The sequence below is a fragment of the Lissotriton helveticus genome, chromosome 4_1 (assembly GCF_964261635.1).
Source record: "Lissotriton helveticus chromosome 4_1, aLisHel1.1, whole genome shotgun sequence".
NCBI classification, from domain to species: Eukaryota; Metazoa; Chordata; class Amphibia; order Caudata; family Salamandridae; genus Lissotriton; species Lissotriton helveticus.
This window is the reverse complement of record NC_136063.1, coordinates 969,648,814-969,669,937: the sequence shown is the minus strand read 5'-3', so window position 1 is coordinate 969,669,937 and position 21,124 is coordinate 969,648,814. Positions and strand designations below refer to the sequence as shown.

The 21,124-nt window shown below is 32.9% G+C and overlaps 19 non-coding genes across 19 annotated transcripts; all 19 read right to left on the bottom strand.

Annotated features, from left to right (window-relative positions):
• Positions 1-207: 207 nt before the first annotated feature.
• TRNAI-AAU (transfer RNA isoleucine (anticodon AAU)) lies at positions 208-281 on the bottom strand. The gene has a single exon. It is a non-coding gene; the product is annotated as a tRNA-Ile (tRNA).
• A 791-nt stretch (positions 282-1,072) lies between these two features.
• On the bottom strand, positions 1,073-1,146 carry TRNAI-AAU (transfer RNA isoleucine (anticodon AAU)). Its single transcript has one exon. It is a non-coding gene; the product is annotated as a tRNA-Ile (tRNA).
• A 1,444-nt stretch (positions 1,147-2,590) lies between these two features.
• On the bottom strand, positions 2,591-2,664 carry TRNAI-AAU (transfer RNA isoleucine (anticodon AAU)). The gene has a single exon. It is a non-coding gene; the product is annotated as a tRNA-Ile (tRNA).
• Positions 2,665-3,244: 580 nt separating this feature from the next.
• TRNAI-AAU (transfer RNA isoleucine (anticodon AAU)) lies at positions 3,245-3,318 on the bottom strand. The gene has a single exon. It is a non-coding gene; the product is annotated as a tRNA-Ile (tRNA).
• A 789-nt stretch (positions 3,319-4,107) lies between these two features.
• Positions 4,108-4,181, bottom strand: TRNAI-AAU (transfer RNA isoleucine (anticodon AAU)). Its single transcript has one exon. It is a non-coding gene; the product is annotated as a tRNA-Ile (tRNA).
• Positions 4,182-4,761: 580 nt separating this feature from the next.
• On the bottom strand, positions 4,762-4,835 carry TRNAI-AAU (transfer RNA isoleucine (anticodon AAU)). Its single transcript has one exon. It is a non-coding gene; the product is annotated as a tRNA-Ile (tRNA).
• A 1,443-nt stretch (positions 4,836-6,278) lies between these two features.
• On the bottom strand, positions 6,279-6,352 carry TRNAI-AAU (transfer RNA isoleucine (anticodon AAU)). Its single transcript has one exon. It is a non-coding gene; the product is annotated as a tRNA-Ile (tRNA).
• A 790-nt stretch (positions 6,353-7,142) lies between these two features.
• On the bottom strand, positions 7,143-7,216 carry TRNAI-AAU (transfer RNA isoleucine (anticodon AAU)). Its single transcript has one exon. It is a non-coding gene; the product is annotated as a tRNA-Ile (tRNA).
• A 580-nt stretch (positions 7,217-7,796) lies between these two features.
• On the bottom strand, positions 7,797-7,870 carry TRNAI-AAU (transfer RNA isoleucine (anticodon AAU)). The gene has a single exon. It is a non-coding gene; the product is annotated as a tRNA-Ile (tRNA).
• A 1,442-nt stretch (positions 7,871-9,312) lies between these two features.
• Positions 9,313-9,386, bottom strand: TRNAI-GAU (transfer RNA isoleucine (anticodon GAU)). The gene has a single exon. It is a non-coding gene; the product is annotated as a tRNA-Ile (tRNA).
• Positions 9,387-10,176: 790 nt separating this feature from the next.
• Positions 10,177-10,250, bottom strand: TRNAI-AAU (transfer RNA isoleucine (anticodon AAU)). Its single transcript has one exon. It is a non-coding gene; the product is annotated as a tRNA-Ile (tRNA).
• Positions 10,251-13,214: 2,964 nt separating this feature from the next.
• Positions 13,215-13,288, bottom strand: TRNAI-AAU (transfer RNA isoleucine (anticodon AAU)). Its single transcript has one exon. It is a non-coding gene; the product is annotated as a tRNA-Ile (tRNA).
• A 580-nt stretch (positions 13,289-13,868) lies between these two features.
• On the bottom strand, positions 13,869-13,942 carry TRNAI-AAU (transfer RNA isoleucine (anticodon AAU)). Its single transcript has one exon. It is a non-coding gene; the product is annotated as a tRNA-Ile (tRNA).
• A 791-nt stretch (positions 13,943-14,733) lies between these two features.
• On the bottom strand, positions 14,734-14,807 carry TRNAI-AAU (transfer RNA isoleucine (anticodon AAU)). The gene has a single exon. It is a non-coding gene; the product is annotated as a tRNA-Ile (tRNA).
• Positions 14,808-16,251: 1,444 nt separating this feature from the next.
• TRNAI-AAU (transfer RNA isoleucine (anticodon AAU)) lies at positions 16,252-16,325 on the bottom strand. The gene has a single exon. It is a non-coding gene; the product is annotated as a tRNA-Ile (tRNA).
• Positions 16,326-16,905: 580 nt separating this feature from the next.
• On the bottom strand, positions 16,906-16,979 carry TRNAI-AAU (transfer RNA isoleucine (anticodon AAU)). Its single transcript has one exon. It is a non-coding gene; the product is annotated as a tRNA-Ile (tRNA).
• A 791-nt stretch (positions 16,980-17,770) lies between these two features.
• On the bottom strand, positions 17,771-17,844 carry TRNAI-AAU (transfer RNA isoleucine (anticodon AAU)). Its single transcript has one exon. It is a non-coding gene; the product is annotated as a tRNA-Ile (tRNA).
• Positions 17,845-18,424: 580 nt separating this feature from the next.
• On the bottom strand, positions 18,425-18,498 carry TRNAI-AAU (transfer RNA isoleucine (anticodon AAU)). Its single transcript has one exon. It is a non-coding gene; the product is annotated as a tRNA-Ile (tRNA).
• Positions 18,499-19,941: 1,443 nt separating this feature from the next.
• Positions 19,942-20,015, bottom strand: TRNAI-AAU (transfer RNA isoleucine (anticodon AAU)). The gene has a single exon. It is a non-coding gene; the product is annotated as a tRNA-Ile (tRNA).
• Positions 20,016-21,124: the final 1,109 nt, after the last annotated feature.

The window sequence follows — 21,124 nt, the reverse complement described above, 5'->3', positions numbered from 1 at the left end:
TGAAAATATGTCCTTTGCGTTTTTAACTTCATGCTCTAACAGACTAAACTAATAGGCTCACTAAATATATAGAATACTTTTGAAGAATTAGCAGATGATGTAATGCTACTGATTCCATCCAATCCTTCAAGCAGCGTGTGATTCAAGGAGATAAACAGTCCAAAATGAGACACAAGAAAAATTCATCTTTGTTCAAACAATTAAACTTGGCCTGTACAGGGATCGAACCTGTGACCTTGGCGTTATTAGCACCACGCTCTAACCATCTGAGCTAACAGGCCATTTTGCACAGCTAGCTGGAGGTCCAGCATATGAAGAAGGGCAAATGATAGTTAACCCAGGAGATTTGGAAAGCTTAATTTCAGCAGTTTACCATGAAGTTATTGTTATATATTATCAACATGAAGAAACTAATATGACTTAAAAAAAATTACAATACAAAAGAGATTTACATACTTAGTGTTAGAACTTAGAACCATTAAAATTTTTTCCATGTGGTTAAGCAATAAATAAATATTCATCACCTATATTGAATTGATTCATCTAATCATTTTATCAGCTTCTCCTCAAAGGAAATATAGAGATAAACATGATACAGTAGAAAATACATCTATTTTCAACATTAAAGGAGCATCAAGTATTGGCTTGGAGACTGATTGAAAGTATGTCCTTGTCGTTTTTAACTTCATGCTCTAACAGACTAAACTAATAGAGTCACTAAATATATAGCATACTATTAAAGATGAAGCAGATGATGAAGTCCTACTGATTGTTAATCCGGGATAGTTGGAAAGCTTATATTCAGCTGTTTACATTCATAGTATCTATATATATTATCAACAAGACTAAACAAAAATGTTCTCAATAAATTGCTATAAATAAGAGATTTAGTTACTTGGCGTTAGAACTTAGAACCATTAATAGATTTTCCAGGCGCTTTAAGAATAGTAATTAATTCTATAATTATATCAAATGTATTCATCCAGTCCTTCAAGCAGCGTTTGATCCAAGGAGATAAACAGTCCAAAATGAGACACAAGAAAAATTCATCTTTTTTTCAAAGAATTAAACTTGGCCTGTACAGGGATCGAACCTGTGACCTTGGCGGTATTAGCACCACACTCTAACCAACTGAGCTAACAGGCCAATTTGCACATCTTCTGGAGGACCAGCACAGGAAGCAGTGCTAATGATAGTTTAACCGGGAGATTTGGAAAGCTTAATTTTAGCTGTTTAATATGAATTACCTTTCATATTATCAACATGAAGAAACTAATATGACTTCAAAAAAATTGCAATACAAAAGAGATTTCCATACTTAGTGTTAGAATTTTGAACCAGTAACGTTTTTTCCACGTGGTTTAGCAATAAATAAATATTCATCACCTATATTCAATTGATTCATCTAATCATTCTATCAGCTTCTGCGCAAAGGAAATATGGATGTAAATATGATACAGAAGAAAATACATCTATTTTCAACATTAAAGGAGCTTCAAATATTGGCTTGGAGACTGATTGAAATCATGTCCTTTGCGTTTTTAACTTCATGCTCTAACAGACTAAACTAATAGGCTCACTAAATATATAGAATACTTTTGAAGAATTAGCAGATGATGAAATGCTACTGATTCCATCCAATCCTTGAAGCAGCGTGTGATTCAAGTAGATTAACAGTCCAAAATGAGACACAAGAAAAATTCATCTATGTTCATACAATTGAACTTGGCCTGTACAGGGATCGAACCTGTGACCTTGGCGTTATTAGCACCACACTCTAACCATCAGAGCTAACAGGCCATTTTGCACAACTACCTGGGGGTCCAGCAAATGAAGAAGGTCAAATGATAGTTAACCCAGGAGATTTGGAAAGCTTAATTTCAGCAGTTTACCATGAAGTTATTGTTATATATTATCAACATGAAGAAACTAATATGACTTAAAAAAAATTACAATACAAAAGAGATTTACATACTTAGTGTTAGAACTTAGAACCATTAACGTTTTTTCCATGTGGTTAAGCAATGAATAAATATTCATCACCTATATTGAATTGATTCATCTAATCATTTTATCAGCTTCTCCTCAAAGCAAATATAGAGATAAACATCATACAGTAGAAAATACATCTATTTTCAACGTTAAAGGAGCATCAAGTATTGGCTTGGAGACTGATTGAAAGTATGTCCTTGTCGTTTTTAACTTCATGCTCTAACAGACTAAACTAATAGAGTCACTAAATATATAGCATACTATTGAAGATGAAGCAGATGATGAAGTCCTACTGATTGTTAATCCGGGATAGTTGGAAAGCTTATATTCAGCTGTTTACATTCATAGTATCTTTATATATTATCCACAAGACTAAACAAAAATGATCTCAATAAATTGCAATAAATAAAAGATTTAGTTACTTGGCGTTAGAACTTAGAACCATTAATAGATATTCCAGGCGCTTTAAGAATAGTAATTAATTTTATAAATATATCAAAAGTACTCATCCAATCCTTCAAGCAGCGTTTGATCCAAGGAGATAAACAGTCCAAAATGAGACACAAGAAATATTCATCTTTTTTCAAAGAATTAAACTTGGCCTGTACAGGGATCGAACCTGTGACCTTGGCATTATTAGCACCACGCTCTAACCAACTGAGCTAACAGGCCAATTTGCAAATTTTCTGGAGGACCAGCACAGGAAGCAGTGCTAATGATAGTTCAACCGGGAGATTTGGAAAGCTTAATTTCAGATGTTTAATATGAATTAACTTTCATATTATCAACATGAAGAAACTAATATGACTTCAAAAAAATTGCAATACAAAAGAGATTTCCATACTTAGTGTTAGAATTTTGAACCAGTAACGTTTTTTCCACGTGGTTTAGCAATAAATAAATATTCATCACCTATATTCAATTGATTCATCTAATCATTCTATCAGCTTCTGCGCAAAGGAAATATGGATGTAAACATGATACAGAAGAAAATACATCTATTTTCAACATTAAAGGAGCTTCAAATATTGGCTTGGAGACTGATTGAAATCATGTCCTTTGCGTTTTTAACTTCATGCTCTAACAGACTAAACTAATAGGCTCACTAAATATATAGAATACTTTTGAAGAATTAGCAGATGATGAAATGCTACTGATTCCATCCAATCCTTGAAGCAGCGTGTGATTCAAGTAGATTAACAGTCCAAAATGAGACACAAGAAAAATTCATCTATGTTCATACAATTGAACTTGGCCTGTACAGGGATCGAACCTGTGACCTTGGCGTTATTAGCACCACACTCTAACCATCTGAGCTAACAGGCCATTTTGCACAACTACCTGGGGGTCCAGCAAATGAAGAAGGGCAAATGATAGTTAACCCAGGAGATTTGGAAAGCTTAATTTCAGCAGTTTACCATGAAGTTATTGTTATATATTATCAACATGAAGAAACTAATATGACTTAAAAAAAATTACAATACAAAAGAGATTTACATACTTAGTGTTAGAACTTAGAACCATTAACGTTTTTTCCATGTGGTTAAGCAATGAATAAATATTCATCACCTATATTGAATTGATTCATCTAATTATTTTATCAGCTTCTCCTCAAAGGAAATATAGAGATAAACATGATACAGTAGAAAATACATCTATTTTCAACGTTAAAGGAGCATCAAGTATTGGCTTGGAGACTGATTGAAAGTATGTCCTTGTCGTTTTTAACTTCATGCTCTAACAGACTAAACTAATAGAGTCACTAAATATATAGCATACTATTGAAGATGAAGCAGATGATGAAGTCCTACTGATTGTTAATCCGGGATAGTTGGAAAGCTTATATTCAGCTGTTTACATTCATAGTATCTTTATATATTATCCACAAGACTAAACAAAAATGATCTCAATAAATTGCAATAAATAAAAGATTTAGTTACTTGGCGTTAGAACTTAGAACCATTAATAGATATTCCAGGCGCTTTAAGAATAGAATTTATTCTATAAATATATCAAAAGTATTCATCCAATCCTTCAAGCAGCGTTTGATCCAAGGAGATAAACAGTCCAAAATGAGACACAAGAAATATTCATCTTTTTTCAAAGAATTAAACTTGGCCTGTACAGGGATCGAACCTGTGACCTTGGCATTATTAGCACCACGCTCTAACCAACTGAGCTAACAGGCCAATTTGCAAATTTTCTGGAAGACCAGCACAGGAAGCAGTGCTAATGATAGTTCGACCGGGAGATTTGGAAAGCTTAATTTCAGCTGTTTAATATGAATTAACTTTCATATTATCAACATGAAGAAACTAATATGACTTCAAAAAAATTGCAATACAAAAGAGATTTCCATACTTAGTGTTAGAATTTTGAACCAGTAACGTTTTTTCCACGTGGTTTAGCAATAAATAAATATTCATCACCTATATTCAATTGATTCATCTAATCATTCTATCAGCTTCTGCGCAAAGGAAATATGGAGGTAAACATGATACAGAAGAAAATACATCTATTTTCAACATTAAAGGAGCATCAAGTATTGGCTTGGAGACTGATTGAAAATATGTCCTTTGCGTTTTTAACTTCATGCTCTAACAGACTAAACTAATAGGCTCACTAAATATATAGAATACTTTTAAAGAATTAGCAGATGATGAAATGCTACAGATTCCATCCAATCCTTCAATCAGCGTGTGATTCAAGGAGATAAACAGTCCAAAATGAGACACAAGAAAAATTCATCTTTGTTCAAACAATTAAACTTGGCCTGTACAGGGATCGAACCTGTGACCTTGGCGTTATTAGCACCACGCTCTAACCATCTGAGCTAACAGGCCATTTTTCACAGCTAGCTGGAGGTCCAGCATATGAAGAAGGGCAAATGATAGTTAACCCAGGAGATTTGGAAAGCTTAATTTCAGCAGTTTACCATGAAGTTATTGTTATATATTATCAACATGAAGAAACTAATATGACTTAAAAAAAATTACAATACAAAAGAGATTTACATACTTAGTGTTAGAACTTAGAACCATTCAAAATTTTTCCATGTGGTTAAGCAATAAATAAATATTCATCACCTATATTGAATTGATTCATCTAATCATTTTATCAGCTTCTCCTCAAAGGAAATATAGAGATAAACATGATACAGTAGAAAATACATCTATTTTCAACATTAAAGGAGCATCAAGTATTGGCTTGGAGACTGATTGAAAGTATGTCCTTGTCGTTTTTAACTTCATGCTCTAACAGACTAAACTAATAGAGTCACTAAATATATAGCATACTATTGAAGATGAAGCAGATGATGAAGTCCTACTGATTGTTAATCCGGGATAGTTGGAAAGCTTATATTCAGCTGTTTACATTCATAGTATCTTTATATATTATCAACAAGACTAAACAAAAATGTTCTCAATAAATTGCTATAAATAAGAGATTTAGTTACTTGGCGTTAGAACTTAGAACCATTAATAGATTTTCCAGGCGCTTTAAGAATAGTAATTAATTCTATAATTATATCAAATGTATTCATCCAGTCCTTCAAGCAGCGTTTGATCCAAGGAGATAAACAGTCCAAAATGAGACACAAGAAAAGTTAATCTTTTTTCAAAGAATTAAACTTGGCCTGTACAGGGATCTAACCTGTGACCTTAGCGTTATTAGCACCACGCTCTAATCAACTGAGCTAAAAGGCCAATTTGCACATCTTCTGGAGGACCAGCACAGGAAGCAGTGCTAATGATAGTTCAACCGGGAGATTTGGAAAGCTTAATTTCAGCTGTTTAATATGAATTAACTTTCATATTATCAACATGAAGAAACTAATATGACTTCAAAAAAATTGCAATAAAAAGAGATTTCCATACTTAGTGTTAGAATTTTGAACCAGTAACATTTTTTCCACGTGGTTTAGCAATAAATAAATATTCATCACCTATATTCAATTGATTCATCTAATCATTCTATCAGCTTCTGCGCAAAGGAAATATGGAGGTAAACATGATACAGAAGAAAATACATCTATTTTCAACATTAAAGGAGCTTCAAATATTGGCTTGGAGACTGATTGAAATTATGTCCTTTGCGTTTTTAACTTCATGCTCTAACAGACTAAACTAATAGGCTCACTAAATATATAGAATACTTTTGAAGAATTAGCAGATGATGAAATGCTACTGATTCCATCCAATCCTTCAAGCAGCGTGTGATTCAAGGAGATAAACAGTCCAAAATGAGACACTAGAAAAATTAATCTTTTTTCAAACAATTAAACTTGGCCTGTACAGGGATCGAACCTGTGACCTTGGCGTTATTAGCACCACGCTCTAACCATCTGAGCTAACAGGCCATTTTGCACAACTATCTGGAGGTCCAGCAAATGAAGAAGGGCAAATGATAGTTAACCCAGGAGATTTGGAAAGCTTAATTTCAGCAGTTTACCATGAAGTTATTGTTATATATTATCAACATGAAGAAACTAATATGACTTAAAAAATATTACAATACAAAAGAGATTTTCATACTTAGTGTTAGAACTTAGAACCATTAACGTTTTTTCCATGTGGTTAAGCAATAAATAAATATTCATCACCTATATTGAATTGATTCATCTAATCATTTTATCAGCTTCTCCTCAAAGGAAATATAGAGATAAACATGATACAGTAGAAAATACATCTATTTTCAACATTAAAGGAGCATCAAGTATTGGCTTGGAGACTGATTGAAAGTATGTCCTTGGCGTTTTTAACTTCATGCTCTAACAGACTAAACTAATAGAGTCACTAAATATATAGCATACTATTGAAGATGAAGCAGATGATGAAGTCCTACTGATTGTTAATCCGGGATAGTTGGAAAGCTTATATTCAGCTGTTTACATTCATAGTATCTTTATATATTATCAACAAGACTAAACAAAAATGATCTCAATAAATTGCAATAAATAAAAGATTTAGTTACTTGGCGTTAGAACTTAGAACCATTAATAGATATTCCAGGCGCTTTAAGAATAGTAATTAATTCTATAAATATATCAAATGTATTCATCCAATCCTTCAAGCAGCGTTTGTTCCAAGGAGATAAACAGTCCAAAATGAGACACAAGAAATATTAATCTTTTTTCAAAGAATTAAACTTGGCCTGTACAGGGATCGAACCTGTGACCTTGGCGTTATTAGCACCACGCTCTAACTAACTGAGCTAACAGGCCAATTTGCACATCTTCTGTAGGACCAGCACCGGAAGCAGTGCTAATGATAGTTCAACCGGGAGATTTGGAAAGCTTAATTTCAGCTGTTTAATATGAATTAACTTTCATATTATCAACATGAAGAAACTAATATGACTTCAAAAAAATTGCAATACAAAAGAGATTTCCATACTTAGTGTTAGAATTTTGAACCAGTAACGTTTTTTCCACGTGGTTTAGCAATAAATAAATATTCATCACCTATATTCAATTGATTCATCTAATCATTCTATCAGCTTCTGCGCAAAGGAAATATGGAGGTAAACATGATACAGAAGAAAATACATCTATTTTCAACATTAAAGGAGCATCAAGTATTGGCTTGGAGACTGATTGAAAATATGTCCTTTGCGTTTTTAACTTCATGCTCTAACAGACTAAACTAATAGGCTCACTAAATATATAGAATACTTTTGAAGAATTAGCAGATGATGAAATGCTACAGATTCCATCCAATCCTTCAAGCAGCGTGTGATTCAAGGAGATAAACAGTCCAAAATGAGACACAAGAAAAATTCATCTTTGTTCAAACAATTAAACTTGGCCTGTACAGGGATCGAACCTGTGACCTTGGCGTTATTAGCACCACGCTCTAACCATCTGAGCTAACAGGCCATTTTGCACAGCTAGCTGGAGGTCCAGCATATGAAGAAGGGCAAATGATAGTTAACCTAGGAGATTTGGAAAGCTTAATTTCAGCAGTTTACCATGAAGTTATTGTTATATATTATCAACATGAAGAAACTAATATGACTTAAAAAAAATTACAATACAAAAGAGATTTACATACTTAGTGTTACAACTTAGAACCATTCAAAATTTTTCCATGTGGTTAAGCAATAAATAAATATTCATCACCTATATTGAATTGATTCATCTAATCATTTTATCAGCTTCTCCTCAAAGGAAATATAGAGATAAACATGATACAGTAGAAAATACATCTATTTTCAACATTAAAGGAGCATCAAGTATTGGCTTGGAGACTGATTGAAAGTATGTCCTTGTCGTTTTTAACTTCATGCTCTAACAGACTAAACTAATAGAGTCACTAAATATATAGCATACTATTGAAGATGAAGCAGATGATGAAGTCCTACTGATTGTTAATCCGGGATAGTTGGAAAGCTTATATTCAGCTGTTTACATTCATAGTATCTTTATATATTATCAACAAGACTAAACAAAAATGTTCTCAATAAATTGCTATAAATAAGAGATTTAGTTACTTGGCGTTAGAACTTAGAACCATTAATAGATTTTCCAGGCGCTTTAAGAATAGTAATTAATTCTATAATTATATCAAATGTATTCATCCAGTCCTTCAAGCAGCGTTTGATCCAAGGAGATAAACAGTCCAAAATGAGACACAAGAAAAGTTAATCTTTTTTCAAAGAATTAAACTTGGCCTGTACAGGGATCTAACCTGTGACCTTGCGTTATTAGCACCACGCTCTAATCAACTGAGCTAAAAGGCCAATTTGCACATCTTCTGGAGGACCAGCACAGGAAGCAGTGCTAATGATAGTTCAACCGGGAGATTTGGAAAGCTTAATTTCAGCTGTTTAATATGAATTAACTTTCATATTATCAACATGAAGAAACTAATATGACTTCAAAAAAATTGCAATAAAAAGAGATTTCCATACTTAGTGTTAGAATTTTGAACCAGTAACATTTTTTCCACGTGGTTTAGCAATAAATAAATATTCATCACCTATATTCAATTGATTCATCTAATCATTCTATCAGCTTCTGCGCAAAGGAAATATGGAGGTAAACATGATACAGAAGAAAATACATCTATTTTCAACATTAAAGGAGCTTCAAATATTGGCTTGGAGACTGATTGAAATTATGTCCTTTGCGTTTTTAACTTCATGCTCTAACAGACTAAACTAATAGGCTCACTAAATATATAAAATACTTTTGAAGAATTAGCAGATGATGAAATGCTACTGATTCCATCCAATCCTTCAAGCAGCGTGTGATTCAAGAAGATTAACAGTCCAGAATGAGACACAAGAAAAATTCATCTTTGTTCAAACAATTGAACTTGGCCTGTACAGGGATCGAACCTGTGACCTTGGCGTTATCAGCACCACGCTCTAACCATCTGAGCTAACAGGTCATTTTGCACAACTTCCTGGAGGTCCAGCAAATGAAGAAGGGCAAATGATAGTTAACCCAGGAGATTTGGAAAGCTTAATTTCAGCAGTTTACCATGAAGTTATTGTTATATATTATCAACATGAAGAAACTAATATGACTTAAAAAAAATTACATAACAAAAGAGATTTTCATACTTAGTGTTAGAACTTAGAACCATTAAAAAAATTTCCATGTGGTTAAGCAATAAATAAATATTCATCACCTATATTGAATTGATTCATCTAATCATTTTATCAGCTTCTCCTCAAAGGAAATATAGAGATAAACATGATACAGTAGAAAATACATCTATTTTCAACATTAAAGGAGCATCAAGTATTGGCTTGGAGACTGATTGAAAGTATGTCCTTGTCGTTTTTAACTTCATGCTCTAACAGACTAAACTAATAGAGTCACTAAATATATAGCATACTATTGAAGATGAAGCAGATGATGAAGTCCTACTGATTGTTAATCCGGGATAGTTGGAAAGCTTATATTCAGCTGTTTACATTCATAGTATCTTTATATATTATCAACAAGACTAAACAACAATGATCTCAATAAATTGCTATAAATAAGAGATTTAGTTACTTGGCGTTAGAACTTAGAACCATTAATAGATATTCCAGGCGCTTTAAGAATAGTAATTAATTTTATAATTATATCAAATGTATTCATCCAATCCTTCAAGCAGCATTTGATCCAAGGAGATAAACAGTCCAAAATGAGACACAAGAAAAATTCATCTTTTTTCAAAGAAATAAACTTGGCCTGTACAGGAATCGAACCTGTGACCTTGGCGTTATTAGCACCATGCTCTAACCAACTGAGCTAACAGGCCAATTTGCACATCTTCTGGAGGACCAGCACAGGAAGCAGTGCTAATGATAGTTCAACCGGGAGATTTGGAAAGCTTAATTTCAGCTGTTTAATATGAATTAACTTTCATATTATCAACATGAAGAAACTAATATGACTTCAAAAAAATTGCAATACTAAAGAGATTTCCATACTTAGTGTTAGAATTTTGAACCAGTAAAGTTTTTTCCACGTGGTTTAGCAATAAATAAATATTCATCACCTATATTCAATTGATTCATCTAATCATTCTATCAGCTTCTGCGCAAAGGAAATATGGAGGTAAACATGATACAGAAGAAAATACATCTATTTTCAACATTAAAGGAGCTTCAAGTATTGGCTTGGAGACTGATTGAAATTATGTCCTTTGCGTTTTTAACTTCATGCTCTAACAGACTAAACTAATAGGCTCACTAAATATATAGAATACTTTTGAAGAATTAGCAGATGATGAAATGCTACTGATTCCATCCAATCCTTCAAGCAGCGTTTGATTCAAGGAGATAAACAGTCAAAAATGAGACACAAGAAAAATTCATCTTTGTTCAAACAATTAAACTTGACCTGTACAGGGATCAAACCTGTGACCTTGGCGTTATTAGCACCACGCTCTAACCATCTGAGCTAACAGGCCATTTTGCAAAACTACCTGGAGGTCCAGCAAATGAAGAAGGGCAAATGATAGTTAACCTAGGAGATTTGGAAAGCTTAATTTCAGCAGTTTACCATGAAGTTATTGTTATATATTATCAACATGAAGAAACTAATATGACTTAAAAAGAAATTACAATACAAAAGAGATTTTCATACTTAGTGTTAGAACTTAGAACCATTAACGTTTTTTCCATGTGGTTAAGCAATAAATAAATATTCATCGCCTATATTGAATTGATTCATCTAATCATTTTATCAGCTTCTCCTCAAAGGAAATATAGAGATAAACAAGATACAGTAGAAAATACATCTATTTTCAACATTAAAGGAGCATCAAGTATTGGCTTGGAGACTGATTGAAAGTATGTCCTTGTCGTTTTTAACTTCATGCTCTAACAGACTAAACTAATAGAGTCACTAAATATATAGCATACTATTAAAGATGAAGCAGATGATGAAGTCCTACTGATTGTTAATCCGGGATAGTTGGAAAGCTTATATTCAGCTGTTTACATTCATAGTATCTATATATATTATCAACAAGACTAAACAAAAATGTTCTCAATAAATTGCTATAAATAAGAGATTTAGTTACTTGGCGTTAGAACTTAGAACCATTAATAGATTTTCCAGGCGCTTTAAGAATAGTAATTAATTCTATAATTATATCAAATGTATTCATCCAGTCCTTCAAGCAGCGTTTGATCCAAGGAGATAAACAGTCCAAAATGAGACACAAGAAAAATTCATCTTTTTTTCAAAGAATTAAACTTGGCCTGTACAGGGATCGAACCTGTGACCTTGGCAGTATTAGCACCACACTCTAACCAACTGAGCTAACAGGCCAATTTGCACATCTTCTGGAGGACCAGCACAGGAAGCAGTGCTAATGATAGTTTAACCGGGAGATTTGGAAAGCTTAATTTTAGCTGTTTAATATGAATTACCTTTCATATTATCAACATGAAGAAACTAATATGACTTCAAAAAAATTGCAATACAAAAGAGATTTCCATACTTAGTGTTAGAATTTTGAACCAGTAACGTTTTTTCCACGTGGTTTAGCAATAAATAAATATTCATCACCTATATTCAATTGATTCATCTAATCATTCTATCAGCTTCTGCGCAAAGGAAATATGGAGGTAAACATGATACAGAAAAAAATACATCTATTTTCAACATTAAAGGAGCTTCAAATATTGGCTTGGAGACTGATTGAAATCATGTCCTTTGCGTTTTTAACTTCATGCTCTAACAGACTAAACTAATAGGCTCACTAAATATATAGAATACTTTTGAAGAATTAGCAGATGATGAAATGCTACTGATTCCATCCAATCCTTGAAGCAGCGTGTGATTCAAGTAGATTAACAGTCCAAAATGAGACACAAGAAAAATTCATCTATGTTTATACAATTGAACTTGGCCTGTACAGGGATCGAACCTGTGACGTTGGCGTTATTAGCACCACACTCTAACCATCTGAGCTAACAGGCCATTTTGCACAACTACCTGGGGGTCCAGAAAATGAAGAAGGGCAAATGATAGTTAACCCAGGAGATTTGGAAAGCTTAATTTCAGCAGTTTACCATGAAGTTATTGTTATATATTATCAACATGAAGAAACTAATATGACTTAAAAAAAATTACAATACAAAAGAGATTTACATACTTAGTGTTAGAACTTAGAACCATTAACGTTTTTTCCATGTGGTTAAGCAATGAATAAATATTCATCACCTATATTGAATTGATTCATCTAATCATTTTATCAGCTTCTCCTCAAAGGAAATATAGAGATAAACATGATACAGTAGAAAATACATCTATTTTCAACGTTAAAGGAGCATCAAGTATTGGCTTGGAGACTGATTGAAAGTATGTCCTTGTCGTTTTTAACTTCATGCTCTAACAGACTAAACTAATAGAGTCACTAAATATATAGCATACTATTGAAGATGAAGCAGATGATGAAGTCCTACTGATTGTTAATCCGGGATAGTTGGAAAGCTTATATTCAGCTGTTTACATTCATAGTATCTTTATATATTATCCACAAGACTAAACAAAAATGATCTCAATAAATTGCAATAAATAAAAGATTTAGTTACTTGGCGTTAGAACTTAGAACCATTAATAGATATTCCAGGCGCTTTAAGAATAGTAATTAATTCTATAAATATATCAAAAGTACTCATCCAATCCTTCAAGCAGCGTTTGATCCAAGGAGATAAACAGTCCAAAATGAGACACAAGAAATATTCATCTTTTTTCAAAGAATTAAACTTGGCCTGTACAGGGATCGAACCTGTGACCTTGGCATTATTAGCACCACACTCTAACCAACTGAGCTAACAGGCCAATTTGCAAATTTTCTGGAGGACCAGCACAGGAAGCAGTGCTAATGATAGTTCAACCGGGAGATTTGGAAAGCTTAATTTCAGCTGTTTAATATGAATTAACTTTCATATTATCAACATGAAGAAACTAATATGACTTCAAAAAAATTGCAATACAAAAGAGATTTCCATACTTAGTGTTAGAATTTTGAACCAGTAACGTTTTTTCCACGTGGTTTAGCAATAAATAAATATTCATCACCTATATTCAATTGATTCATCTAATCATTCTATCAGCTTCTGCGCAAAGGAAATATGGAGGTAAACATGATACAGAAGAAAATACATCTATTTTCAACATTAAAGGAGCATCAAGTATTGGCTTGGAGACTGATTGAAAATATGTCCTTTGCGTTTTTAACTTCATGCTCTAACAGACTAAACTAATAGGCTCACTAAATATATAGAATACTTTTGAAGAATTAGCAGATGATGTAATGCTACTGATTCCATCCAATCCTTCAAGCAGCGTGTGATTCAAGGAGATAAACAGTCCAAAATGAGACACAAGAAAAATTCATCTTTGTTCAAACAATTAAACTTGGCCTGTACAGGGATCGAACCTGTGACCTTGGCGTTATTAGCACCACGCTCTAACCATCTGAGCTAACAGGCCATTTTGCACAGCTAGCTGGAGGTCCAGCATATGAAGAAGGGCAAATGATAGTTAACCCAGGAGATTTGGAAAGCTTAATTTCAGCAGTTTACCATGAAGTTATTGTTATATATTATCAACATGAAGAAACTAATATGACTTAAAAAAAATTACAATACAAAAGAGATTTACATACTTAGTGTTAGAACTTAGAACCATTAAAAATTTTTCCATGTGGTTAAGCAATAAATAAATATTCATCACCTATATTGAATTGATTCATCTAATCATTTTATCAGCTTCTCCTCAAAGGAAATATAGAGATAAACATGATACAGTAGAAAATACATCTATGTTCAACATTAAAGGAGCATCAAGTATTGGCTTGGAGACTGATTGAAAGTATGTCCTTGTCGTTTTTAACTTCATGCTGTAACAGACTAAACTAATAGAGTCACTAAATATATAGCATACTATTAAAGATGAAGCAGATGATGAAGTCCTACTGATTGTTAATCCGGGATAGTTGGAAAGCTTATATTCAGCTGTTTACATTCATAGTATCTATATATATTATCAACAAGACTAAACAAAAATGTTCTCAATAAATTGCTATAAATAAGAGATTTAGTTACTTGGCGTTAGAACTTAGAACCATTAATAGATTTTCCAGGCGCTTTAAGAATAGTAATTAATTCTATAATTATATCAAATGTATTCATCCAGTCCTTCAAGCAGCGTTTGATCCAAGGAGATAAACAGTCCAAAATGAGACACAAGAAAAATTCATCTTTTTTTCAAAGAATTAAACTTGGCCTGTACAGGGATCGAACCTGTGACCTTGGCGGTATTAGCACCACACTCTAACCAACTGAGCTAACAGGCCAATTTGCACATCTTCTGGAGGACCAGCACAGGAAGCAGTGCTAATGATAGTTTAACCGGGAGATTTGGAAAGCTTAATTTTAGCTGTTTAATATGAATTACCTTTCATATTATCAACATGAAGAAACTAATATGACTTCAAAAAAATTGCAATACAAAAGAGATTTCCATACTTAGTGTTAGAATTTTGAACCAGTAACGTTTTTTCCACGTGGTTTAGCAATAAATAAATATTCATCACCTATATTCAATTGATTCATCTAATCATTCTATCAGCTTCTGCGCAAAGGAAATATGGATGTAAATATGATACAGAAGAAAATACATCTATTTTCAACATTAAAGGAGCTTCAAATATTGGCTTGGAGACTGATTGAAATCATGTCCTTTGCGTTTTTAACTTCATGCTCTAACAGACTAAACTAATAGGCTCACTAAATATATAGAATACTTTTGAAGAATTAGCAGATGATGAAATGCTACTGATTCCATCCAATCCTTGAAGCAGCGTGTGATTCAAGTAGATTAACAGTCCAAAATGAGACACAAGAAAAATTCATCTATGTTCATACAATTGAACTTGGCCTGTACAGGGATCGAACCTGTGACCTTGGCGTTATTAGCACCACACTCTAACCATCAGAGCTAACAGGCCATTTTGCACAACTACCTGGGGGTCCAGCAAATGAAGAAGGGCAAATGATAGTTAACCCAGGAGATTTGGAAAGCTTAATTTCAGCAGTTTACCATGAAGTTATTGTTATATATTATCAACATGAAGAAACTAATATGACTTAAAAAAAATTACAATACAAAAGAGATTTACATACTTAGTGTTAGAACTTAGAACCATTAACGTTTTTTCCATGTGGTTAAGCAATGAATAAATATTCATCACCTATATTGAATTGATTCATCTAATCATTTTATCAGCTTCTCCTCAAAGCAAATATAGAGATAAACATCATACAGTAGAAAATACATCTATTTTCAACGTTAAAGGAGCATCAAGTATTGGCTTGGAGACTGATTGAAAGTATGTCCTTGTCGTTTTTAACTTCATGCTCTAACAGACTAAACTAATAGAGTCACTAAATATATAGCATACTATTGAAGATGAAGCAGATGATGAAGTCCTACTGATTGTTAATCCGGGATAGTTGGAAAGCTTATATTCAGCTGTTTACATTCATAGTATCTTTATATATTATCCACAAGACTAAACAAAAATGATCTCAATAAATTGCAATAAATAAAAGATTTAGTTACTTGGCGTTAGAACTTAGAACCATTAATAGATATTCCAGGCGCTTTAAGAATAGTAATTAATTTTATAAATATATCAAAAGTACTCATCCAATCCTTCAAGCAGCGTTTGATCCAAGGAGATAAACAGTCCAAAATGAGACACAAGAAATATTCATCTTTTTTCAAAGAATTAAACTTGGCCTGTACAGGGATCGAACCTGTGACCTTGGCATTATTAGCACCACGCTCTAACCAACTGAGCTAACAGGCCAATTTGCAAATTTTCTGGAGGACCAGCACAGGAAGCAGTGCTAATGATAGTTCAACCGGGAGATTTGGAAAGCTTAATTTCAGATGTTTAATATGAATTAACTTTCATATTATCAACATGAAGAAACTAATATGACTTCAAAAAAATTGCAATACAAAAGTGATTTCCATACTTAGTGTTAGAATTTTGAACCAGTAACGTTTTTTCCACGTGGTTTAGCAATAAATAAATATTCATCACCTATATTCAATTGATTCATCTAATCATTCTATCAGCTTCTGCGCAAAGGAAATATGGAGGTAAACATGATACAGAAGAAAATACATCTATTTTCAACATTAAAGGAGCATCAAGTATTGGCTTGGAGACTGATTGAAAATATGTCCTTTGCGTTTTTAACTTCATGCTCTAACAGACTAAACTAATAGGCTCACTAAATATATAGAATACTTTTGAAGAATTAGCAGATGATGAAATGCTACTGATTCCATCCAATCCTTCAAGCAGCGTGTGATTCAAGGAGATAAACAGTCCAAAATGAGACACAAGAAAAATTCATCTTTGTTCAAACAATTAAACTTGGCCTGTACAGGGATCGAACCTGTGACCTTGGCGTTATTAGCACCACGCTCTAACCATCTGAGCTAACAGGCCATTTTGCACAGCTAGCTGGAGGTCCAGCATATGAAGAAGGGCAAATGATAGTTAACCCAGGAGATTTGGAAAGCTTAATTTCAGCAGTTTACCATGAAGTTATTGTTATATATTATCAACATGAAGAAACTAATATGACTTAAAAAAAATTACAATACAAAAGAGATTTACATACTTAGTGTTAGAACTTAGAACCATTAAAATTTTTTCCATGTGGTTAAGCAATAAATAAATATTCATCACCTATATTGAATTGATTCATCTAATCATTTTATCAGCTTCTCCTCAAAGGAAATATAGAGATAAACATGATACAGTAGAAAATACATCTATTTTCAACATTAAAGGAGCAACAAGTATTGGCTTGGAGACTGATTGAAAGTATGTCCTTGTCGTTTTTAACTTCATGCTCTAACAGAATAAACTAATAGAGTCACTAAATATATAGCATACTATTGAAGATGAAGCAGATGATGAAGTCCTACTGAATGTTAATCCGGGATAGTTGGAAAGCTTATATTCAGCTGTTCACATTCATAGTATCTTTATATATTATCAACAAGACTAAACAAAAATGTTCTCAATAAATTGCTATAAATAAGAGATTTAGTTACTTGGCGTTAGAACTTAGAACCATTAATAGATTTTCCAGGCGCTTTAAGAATAGTAATTAATTCTATAATTATATCAAATGTATTCATCCAGTCCTTCAAGCAGCGTTTGATCCAAGGAGATAAACAGTCCAAAATGAGACACAAGAAAAATTCATCTTTTTTTCAAAGCATTAAACTTGGCCTGTACAGGGATCGAACCTGTGACCTTGGCGGTATTAGCACCACGCTCTAACCAACTGAGCTAACAGGCCAATTTGCACATCTTCTGGAGGACCAGCACAGGAAGCAGTGCTAATGATAGTTTAACCGGGAGATTTGGAAAGCTTAATTTTAGCTGTTTAATATGAATTACCTTTCATATTATCAACATGAAGAAACTAATATGACTTCAAAAAAATTGCAATACAAAAGAGATTTCCATACTTAGTGTTAGAATTTTGAACCAGTAACGTTTTTTCCACGTGGTTTAGCAATAAATAAATATTCATCACCTATATTCAATTGATTCATCTAATCATTCTATCAGCTTCTGCGCAAAGGAAATATGGATGTAAACATGATACAGAAGAAAATACATCTATTTTCAACATTAAAGGAGCTTCAAATATTGGCTTGGAGACTGATTGAAATCATGTCCTTTGCGTTTTTAACTTCATGCTCTAACAGACTAAACTAATAGGCTCACTAAATATATAGAATACTTTTGAAGAATTAGCAGATGATGAAATGCTACTGATTCCATCCAATCCTTGAAGCAGCGTGTGATTCAAGTAGATTAACAGTCCAAAATGAGACACAAGAAAAATTCATCTATGTTCATACAATTGAACTTGGCCTGTACAGGGATCGAACCTGTGACCTTGGCGTTATTAGCACCACACTCTAACCATCTGAGCTAACAGGCCATTTTGCACAACTACCTGGGGGTCCAGCAAATGAAGAAGGGCAAATGATAGTTAACCCAGGAGATTTGGAAAGCTTAATTTCAGCAGTTTACCATGAAGTTATTGTTATATATTATCAACATGAAGAAACTAATATGACTTAAAAAAAATTACAATACAAAAGAGATTTACATACTTAGTGTTAGAACTTAGAACCATTAACGTTTTTTCCATGTGGTTAAGCAATGAATAAATATTCATCACCTATATTGAATTGATTCATCTAATTATTTTATCAGCTTCTCCTCAAAGGAAATATAGAGATAAACATGATACAGTAGAAAATACATCTATTTTCAACGTTAAAGGAGCATCAAGTATTGGCTTGGAGACTGATTGAAAGTATGTCCTTGTCGTTTTTAACTTCATGCTCTAACAGACTAAACTAATAGAGTCACTAAATATATAGCATACTATTGAAGATGAAGCAGATGATGAAGTCCTACTGATTGTTAATCCGGGATAGTTGGAAAGCTTATATTCAGCTGTTTACATTCATAGTATCTTTATATATTATCAACAAGACTAAACAAAAATGTTCTCAATAAATTGCTATAAATAAGAGATTTAGTTACTTGGCGTTAGAACTTAGAACCATTAATAGATTTTCCAGGCGCTTTAAGAATAGTAATTAATTCTATAATTATATCAAATGTATTCATCCAGTCCTTCAAGCAGCGTTTGATCCAAGGAGATAAACAGTCCAAAATGAGACACAAGAAAAGTTAATCTTTTTTCAAAGAATTAAACTTGGCCTGTACAGGGATCTAACCTGTGACCTTGCGTTATTAGCACCACGCTCTAATCAACTGAGCTAAAAGGCCAATTTGCACATCTTCTGGAGGACGAGCACAGGAAGCAGTGCTAATGATAGTTCAACCGGGAGATTTGGAAAGCTTAATTTCAGCTGTTTAATATGAATTAACTTTCATATTATCAACATGAAGAAACTAATATGACTTCAAAAAAATTGCAATACAAAAGAGATTTCCATACTTAGTGTTAGAATTTTGAACCAGTAACGTTTTTTCCACGTGGTTTAGCAATAAATAAATATTCATCACCTATATTCAATTGATTCATCTAATCATTCTATCAGCTTCTGCGCAAAGGAAATATGGATGTAAACATGATACAGAAGAAAATACATCTATTTTCAACATTAAAGGAGCTTCAAATATTGGCTTGGAGACTGATTGAAATCATGTCCTTTGCGTTTTTAACTTCATGCTCTAACAGACTAAACTAATAGGCTCACTAAATATATAGAATACTTTTGAAGAATTAGCAGATGATGAAATGCTACTGATTCCATCCAATCCTTGAAGCAGCGTGTGATTCAAGTAGATTAACAGTCCAAAATGAGACACAAGAAAAATTCATCTATGTTCATACAATTGAACTTGGCCTGTACAGGGATCGAACCTGTGACCTTGGCGTTATTAGCACCACACTCTAACCATCTGAGCTAACAGGCCATTTTGCACAACTACCTGGGGGTCCAGCAAATGAAGAAGGGCAAATGATAGTTAACCCAGGAGATTTGGAAAGCTTAATTTCAGCAGTTTACCATGAAGTTATTGTTATATATTATCAACATGAAGAAACTAATATGACTTAAAAAAAATTACAATACAAAAGAGATTTACATACTTAGTGTTAGAACTTAGAACCATTAACGTTTTTTCCATGTGGTTAAGCAATGAATAAATATTCATCACCTATATTGAATTGATTCATCTAATTATTTTATCAGCTTCTCCTCAAAGGAAATATAGAGATAAACATGATACAGTAGAAAATACATCTATTTTCAACGTTAAAGGAGCATCAAGTATTGGCTTGGAGACTGATTGAAAGTATGTCCTTGTCGTTTTTAACTTCATGCTCTAACAGACTAAACTAATAGAGTCACTAAATATATAGCATACTATTGAAGATGAAGCAGATGATGAAGTCCTACTGATTGTTAATCCGGGATAGTTGGAAAGCTTATATTCAGCTGTTTACATTCATAGTATCTTTATATATTATCAACAAGACTAAACAAAAATGTTCTCAATAAATTGCTATAAATAAGAGATTTAGTTACTTGGCGTTAGAACTTAGAACCATTAATAGATTTTCCAGGCGCTTTAAGAATAGTAATTAATTCTATAATTATATCAAATGTATTCATCCAGTCCTTCAAGCAGCGTTTGATCCAAGGAGATAAACAGTCCAAAATGAGACACAAGAAAAGTTAATCTTTTTTCAAAGAATTAAACTTGGCCTGTACAGGGATCTAACCTGTGACCTTGCGTTATTAGCACCACGCTCTAATCAACTGAGCTAAAAGGCCAATTTGCACATCTTCTGGAGGACGAGCACAGGAAGCAGTGCTAATGATAGTTCAACCGGGAGATTTGGAAAGCTTAATTTCAGCTGTTTAATATGAATTAACTTTCATATTATCAACATGAAGAAACTAATATGACTTCAAAAAAATTGCAATAAAAAGAGATTTCCATACTTAGTGTTAGAATTTTGAACCAGTAACATTTTTTCCACGTGGTTTAGCAATAAATAAAAATTCATCACCTATATT